We start from the raw sequence: 7,863 nt of genomic DNA, 5'->3' as shown, positions 1-7,863 counted from the left end.
ATACTGAAAGGTGGAACAAAGAGACCGGGATGAAAGTGGCCACAGAAAACGAATCAGGGAGTGTGAGAAGTTGGCCTGATGTGCAGTGTTCACTATTCTAGTGATCACTATATATCAGTCCAAACAACCCTTATTGATGATTGGTTGTAAGTCAACCTTATAGACCAGCTATCCTAGTAGCATGGATACGAGCAGTCTAAGGCTAAGACTCTAAAGGGCGTGTTAAGCCAGCTGTTTTACCATCACATTACCCCTTGAACACCCAGTGAAAGGACACCACACAAGTGTTATGAAAATAAACAGTGTATTTATTAGAATCACAACAACCCTGTACTCTTTATGAGGACAGGGTGCTAGGCACACAACAAAACTCTTACGAAAATACTTAAGTTAGCACGGTATACACAAATGCCCGAGGGGCACGAAAAACCATATACTTTAAAAGTGGAATGCGAAATTACTAGCAGGTAAGTACAGTACTAATAGGCTTTGGAATCGCTAGGACTTGACTAGGGAATTGTTAGATTACTTCTAGGAGACCTAGGGGACTCGGGTGCAGAGTGTGCACTCTCACGCGGGATGCGGGACAAAGTCAATGGAAGCTAGTAACGCTAAAGTTAGTGTTCACGGGCGAACCCGACCTGGTAGGGAGAAAACGACAGTGGATCCTGACCCTTGGATAGTGAGGCTATGCTGGGGCACCGAAATGCCGAAGTTACCTAGCCCAGGGGCTGCAGCTGCATAGGTCTCAAAAGACGTCGGGAATCCTCGTTGCCGGACCAGGAGCCTGGAAGAAAGATGCTGGCAGGCGACCAGTGAAGATTGTTCGAAGTGATCCAAGCCTGGATCTGGAAGATGGATGACACCTGAAAGCAGAGGGGACCAAGTTCGTGACTACTAGCCAGTAGTCAGTGGGCACCAGGAGGGCACCGGATGGTAGTCACCTCGACTAGGTGAGTGGGCGACGCTGGCTCTGCAGATCTCACGGACCAGGAGGCGTTGTCGGTGACCAGGATGGAGAGGCGAGCTGTCCCACGATGGATGAAGCTGTCGGCATCGAAGAACCCAGGATTGGGCAACAAAGCCTTGGCTAATTCAAGCCCACGCGGTGGACTCAAAATGGCGTCTTGAGTGGACCAGGAGGGTCCGGGGTGCTCCTCTTCTGGAAGGGAGCAAGGGCCAGTCTGGAGCAACCAGACCAGCAGCAGTGATGTTGTCGGGCGTCGTTCAGAAGGCCACAAGCCAGCGGGCTAGTAGCCAAACAACGCGGTGAGCAGCAAAAAGCAGAAGGGCCCCACGCCGATCGTGGAGATGCTGGGGGGCTGATCTTTGGTGCTGGAGCTGCTCAGGGTCGGGGCTTCTCGGACCCCAAAGCACTCACCAGGAAATTACTCGGCGGGCTTGCTGTGCAGAAGTCGTGCAGTCTTGGCAATAGTCGGTCCCTTGAGGTCTCGTCGCACTCACGGTTCTCAGCTTGGCTGTAGAGGTGAGTAGAGGTCGGAGGTGCCAGGGAAGCCGGGTCTTGTCGAGCTGGGCAGTCGGATTCCGGAGGAAGGACTTACAGCAGACCGCAGTGTTCTTGCGATGGTGCCTGCGGATGCAGGGTGACTACTCCTTAGCCACAAGGGAGAATCTTGAAGAAGGAAATCTTGAAGTCCTTTCGTAGAAAGTCGTGTCTTGATTCCAAAGATGATCTAATTTGGAAGGGGGCCTGCTCCTACCTTTATCTGAGAAAAGGGGGCTGGCACGCGACTAAGTCCTGCCCTATGGGTGGGACCAGGAGGGGGGTGGTTACACCCACTTCCTTGGCGGGCTTTTCCCCAGCTCAGGGTCTGGAGTGTCCCTGGAACTGGTTCAAGCCGGCCTATGCATAGTGAGCACCGGGGTGCCACTTGCAGTCACCTTCCTCTGTAGCCCTGCCTACCTGGAATACACAAAACCCTGTCTGGGACGGTGCTGGCACCGCCCCTGGCAGGAAACCCTTTGTCCTTGCCTCCTGCTCTGGGAGGACTCCCAGCAGCAGGAGGGCAGACTTGTGTCTTGGTGGCAGCATCCATTTTGTGGAGCTAAGGCTATGTCTGACTTTAACCGGGGTTACAGGTTACATACATGTCGTGTCCCTCTAGAAGGGTGGAATGCTAACCCCGTCGCCAGAATTGGCGAGGGGTTAGTATTCCAATTCGTATGACACCTTACTCGACATGTTTTGATAAAGCAATACCAGAGTTGGCATATAACCGCGAGGATTATATTGCACTTAAGAGTATATGGCATGCGATATCATGGAAACGGCTAAGGGATGGATCCCGAAAGCCGCAGACAGGCTCAGCTCATGCCAGAGCACTATCTCACACGATTCCAAGCACTCTGCCTTCAGGATTGATAAGGCCTGCCATAGGAGTGACTGATAGGAGATTGGTGTGTCCATTTTTAGGGTTAGATATAGGTATACTATATCTAAAGCAAAGGGTGATTACACCACCTTGCCCCAGCTGTCAGGCAGCCAGTTGTGTCAGATTTGGATGGCCAGCCAGGGGTGGCATAATACATGCTGCAGCCCCTGGTAGGCCCTGGGTACACCTATGCCCTGGGTACCTAAGGTACACTGTACAGGGACTGATAAGGTGACTCAGTATCCAATTAGATATGTACCTAAGGTACAGGGAATCCATTTTACAGAGAGAGCAGTGGGCCTGGGGTCCTGAATAGCAGGGCCCCAGGTCAACTAAGTCAGAAAACCAGCAAAACACCAGGCAAAAAGTTGGGGGCAACCATAGTCAGGAATCTACCTTCCTACATAACCCCCCCCCAAACGAAAGGAGATAAGGCTATCCTTGCCAGGTAAGCCTATATTGCCTGAGTGGCCATATAAGGAAGTACCAGCACTGGCATGGTTACCCCCTATCTCATGGTCCACTAAGCAATCCCTCACCCTAAGGGTATCTGAGGGTCTCCACCATAGGGAATCTCTACCTGTGGTGTGTTTTGGCAAAGGAAAAGGCTGGTGCTGAAATGGATTACTGAAGTGAGGCTCCACAAATTTTGGGCTCAGCTTCCTCCAATCATTTTCCACCATAGAGGCCTTTCTTTCCAAGACTGAGTTGTTTTGGGCTCTCAGGGTCAACCTCTGGCTGCCTACAGCTGGAGGTTGGGTCCCTCTATTTGGCTTACTGGAGGGACAGGTCAGGTTTGGGGCCCTCAGGTCCCAGGTTTGGCTGTGCCCAACAGTGTCCATCTGTGGGAGGTCCCTAACTAAATTTAAGGGGGATCCCTCAGGAGTTGATTTTATTTTCACTTGGCTAGGACTACTAGCTTCAGTGCCCTTAATCTGCTGATTGGGGAATTCTTTTGGACAGGGGGCCCTTTGGGGTCCAACACTGGCCTCCCTGACCTCTACAGCCCTGGGCTGACTGAGGCAGGGTAGAGAGGGGCAGGTTACCTGCTCCAGACTGGGTCCCACCTTGGAAGGGTCCACTGACATCAGGGGTTCTGCCAGGCTAGGCCTGACTACCTCTGTGGCAGTTTCTTCACAAGGGGTCAGATCAGTTCCCTGAGGAGGCTGACCCTTTCCTAAAGTCTGGTGGGAGGGAGATTTCTCTTCCTCCTCAATGCTCTCTGTCTGAGTGGAGTGATCCATAGTTTCAGGCTTCACAACACTATCATCTGTCTGAGTTTGAGCTGTGGCCATCACAACTCTCCCAACCTTTTCAGGAGGGGGCTCAGTTTGGGTGTGGGCTGTGACCATCACAGCCTTGACAACCTGTTCTGGGAAGGAAGTTGTCTGAGATTGGGCTGTGACTGGCACAGCCCTCCTGACCTGTTCAGGGAGGATATCTTGGACTGGGGCTGTGGCTATCACTGCCCCACTAACCTTACCATGGATGTTTACCATTCTAAAATGGGTTTCTTGCTCTACTTCAGCCCAGGCTGAGAGCTCTAAATCATTCCCCAGTAGGCAATCTACAGGCAAGTTTGGTGACACTGCCACTCTCTTGTGGCCAGTGACACCTCCCCAGCTGAGATTGACCACTGCCATGGGATGATCTCTCTGTACTCCATCAATATTGGTCACCTGGTATGTGGCACCAGGTAAAAGTTGCCTTGAGGGGACTAGACTCTCAGTCACCATAGTGATGCTAGCCCCTGTATCTCTATAGGCCTCAACTTTTATACCATTGATGAGGGGCTCCTGTCTGTACTTGCCCAAAGTGTTGGGACAAGTTGTGAAGTTGGCAAACCCCATGCCAGTCTCACAGACAAGAGTATCTAAGTTTGGGGACCTGGTTAGGCCAGAGTCCCCAGGAACTCCCAAAGTAAATGCACCCAAATTCTTGGGGGCACTCCCACCACCTGGGGGATTACTACTAATAGTAACAGGAGGTTTGGGAATGTTACTTGGGGGTATGTTCTCCTTATTGTTATTCTTTGGGCAACTGCTGTCAGTTTTCAAATGACCCACCTGTTTACAGGGATAACAATAAGGTTTCTTCTGGTTATTAGAAGGATTCTGGGACCCACCCCCCTCAGAGGATTTTTGGGGCCCTGATGTGGTTTGATCTGGAGATTTATTCCCACCCTTCTCTTGAGGCTTGGTTGATTCCTTTTTCTGGTCACCACCTTGGTTCTTGGGCCTAATCCTGGTTCTGACCCATTTGTCTGCCCTCTTACCCAATTCTTGTGGAGAGGTCAGATCAGAGTCTACCAGGTGCTGGTGTAATAACTGGTTCTGACAATTATTTAAGACTTGCTCTCTCATAATAAGATTATACAATCCCGTGAAGTCAGTAACCTTGCTACCCAGTAGCCAGCCTTCCAAAGCCTTAGTGGCACAATCAACAAAGTCAGACCAGTCCTGAGACTGAGTTTTCTGGGTGTCTCTGAACAGCAACCTGTACTGCTCAGTGGTTAAGCCAAACCCATCAACCAGTGCATTTTTCAGGACCTGGTAATTGTTAGCATCCTCGACTCTAGTAGTGAGGAGCTTATCTCTACCTTTGCCATCAAAGGAGAGCCACAGTATAGCTGCCCACTGACTCTGGGGAATGCACTGCACAGTGCAGGCCCTCTCCAAAGCAGCCATCCATTTCTGGATATCATCCCCTTGCTTGAAGGGGGGCACTATTTTAGTCAGGTGTTTAGTGTCTAAACCCTTCTCTCTATCTCTTGGGAGATTGCTGCCACCAGTGGGAGCTAGCCCACTCATCTGCTGCTCTCTAGCAAAGGCAAGCTTTTCTTTGGCCAGGGCAAGTTCTTCCCTTTCAATCCTCAGAGCAGCCTGTCTCATTCTAGCTTCATGCTCTATTCTCTGAGGGGAAGTCACTCTCCTCTGCGGAGAGTTCCTCCTCCTCTGGGAAGAGGCATTAGAGTGCAGAGATCTATTGGAGTCCCTAGAAAGAGATCTATCTCTCCTAACTCCAAGGTTAGGCCCACTTCGGGTTAGTACTGGGGGTCCCCCAGATCCTAGCCCAAGTAAGTCTAAGTTGGCCCTGGTTAGCCTTCTGACTACCTCAAGACCTTTGTCTACCTCATCCCCAGAGAGTTCCTCCTGATCCTCCTCCTCTCCAACTGCAGTAGCAGTGTTGGGGAGGTCTGGATCCCCAGAGGTTCCCTCTAAGGCTGGCATGTTCTCATGTAACTGAGAAATCTTTCTGGCATCATATGTCTCTAAGAGACCTATCAGAAAGGGAATGGTGGGGTTAGACCCCTGCTTCAGTTTCCTGGAGGTACAGACTTGTCTCATCTCCTGGAAACTGAGAGCTGCATATCTGGAAGTGACCTGTGGAGGGTCAACACTTACCAGGGGAGTCTCAGTGGACTCTCCATGGTTAGACATGCTTTTCTAGTGAGGTGTAAGTGGTGCACTTACCTACACTATGTGTTTGCCTACTGATCCCTTGCTAGAGTTGTAGTTTAGGGTGTGCTAGGCCCTAGGAGCTACAACAGCTGGTTCAGTAGAACTCAGAGTATTCTAAGCTAAGTTATATGTACCTTTAGTACTTATGTGATCTTTCACAAGATATTCTTAGGGCATGTGTGGTAAAACAACAGCAAGCTCAAATCCCAACCGCTGCTCACCAATGTGAGAAGTTGGCCTCATGTGCAGTGTTCATTATTCTAGTGATCACTATATATCAGTCCAAACAACCCTTATTGATGATTGGTTGTAAGTCAACCTTATAGACCAGCTATCCTAGTAGCATGGATACGAGCAGTCTAAGGCTAAGACTCTAGAGGGCGTGTTAAGCCAGCTGTTTTACCATCACATTACCCCTTGAACACCCAGTGAAAGGACACCACACAAGTGTTATGAAAATAAACAGTGTATTTATTAGAATCACAACAACCCTGTACTCTTTATGAGGACAGGGTGCTAGGCACACAACAAAACTCTTACGAAAATACTTAAGTTAGCACGGTATACACAAATGCCCGAGGGGCACGAAAAACCATATACTTTAAAAGTGGAATGCGAAATTACTAGCAGGTAAGTACAGTACTAATAGGCTTTGGAATCGCTAGGACTTGACTAGGGAATCGTTAGATTACTTCTAGGAGACCTAGGGGACTCGGGTGCAGAGTGTGCACTCTCACGCGGGATGCGGGACAAAGTCAATGGAAGCTAGTAACGCTAAAGTTAGTGTTCACGGGCGAACCTGACCTGGTAGGGAGAAAACGACAGTGGATCCTGACCCTTGGATAGTGAGGCTATGCTGGGGCACCGAAATGCCGAAGTTACCTAGCCCAGGGGCTGCAGCTGCATAGGTCTCAAAAGACGTCGGGAATCCTCGTTGCCGGACCAGGAGCCTGGAAGAAAGATGCTGGCAGGCGACCAGTGAAGATTGTTCGAAGTGATCCAAGCCTGGATCTGGAAGATGGATGACACCTGAAAGCAGAGGGGACCAAGTTCGTGACTACTAGCCAGTAGTCAGTGGGCACCAGGAGGGCACCGGATGGTAGTCACCTCGACTAGGTGAGTGGGCGACGCTGGCTCTGCAGATCTCACGGACCAGGAGGCGTTGTCGGCGACCAGGATGGAGAGGCGAGCTGTCCCACGATGGATGAAGCTGTCGGCGTCGAAGAACCCAGGATTGGGCAACAAAGCCTTGGCTAATTCAAGCCCACGCGGTGGACTCAAAATGGCGTCTTGAGTGGACCAGGAGGGTCCGGGGTGCTCCTCTTCTGGAAGGGAGCAAGGGCCAGTCTGGAGCAACCAGACCAGCAGCAGTGATGTCGTCGGGCGTCGTTCAGAAGGCCACAAGCCAGCGGGCTAGTAGCCAAACAACGCGGTGAGCAGCAAAAAGCAGAAGGGCCCCACGCCGATCGTGGAGATGCTGGGGGGCTGATCTTTGGTGCTGGAGCTGCTCAGGGTCGGGGCTTCTCGGACCCCAAAGCACTCACCAGGAAATTACTCGGCGGGCTTGCTGTGCATAAGTCGTGCATTCTTGGCAATAGTCGGTCCCTTGAGGTCTCGTCGCACTCACGGTTCTCAGCTTGGCTGTAGAGGTGAGTAGAGGTCGGAGGTGCCAGGGAAGCCGGGTCTTGTCGAGCTGGGCAGTCGGATTCCGGAGGAAGGACTTACAGCAGACCGCAGTGTTCTTGCGATGGTGCCTGCGGATGCAGGGTGACTACTCCTTAGCCACAAGGGAGAATCTTGAAGAAGGAAATCTTGAAGTCCTTTCGTAGAAAGTCGTGTCTTGATTCCAAAGATGATCTAATTTGGAAGGGGGCCTGCTCCTACCTTTATCTGAGAAAAGGGGGCTGGCACGCGACTAAGTCCTGCCCTATGGGTGGGACCAGGAGGGGGGGTGGTTACACCCACTTCCTTGGCGGGCTTTTCCCCAGCTCAGGGTCTGGAGTGTCCCT

Source organism: Lissotriton helveticus, chromosome 12 (genome assembly GCF_964261635.1).
Source record: "Lissotriton helveticus chromosome 12, aLisHel1.1, whole genome shotgun sequence".
NCBI lineage: Eukaryota > Metazoa > Chordata > Amphibia > Caudata > Salamandridae > Lissotriton > Lissotriton helveticus.
The sequence above is the reverse complement of the archived record's forward strand: the minus strand, read 5'-3'. Positions refer to the sequence as shown.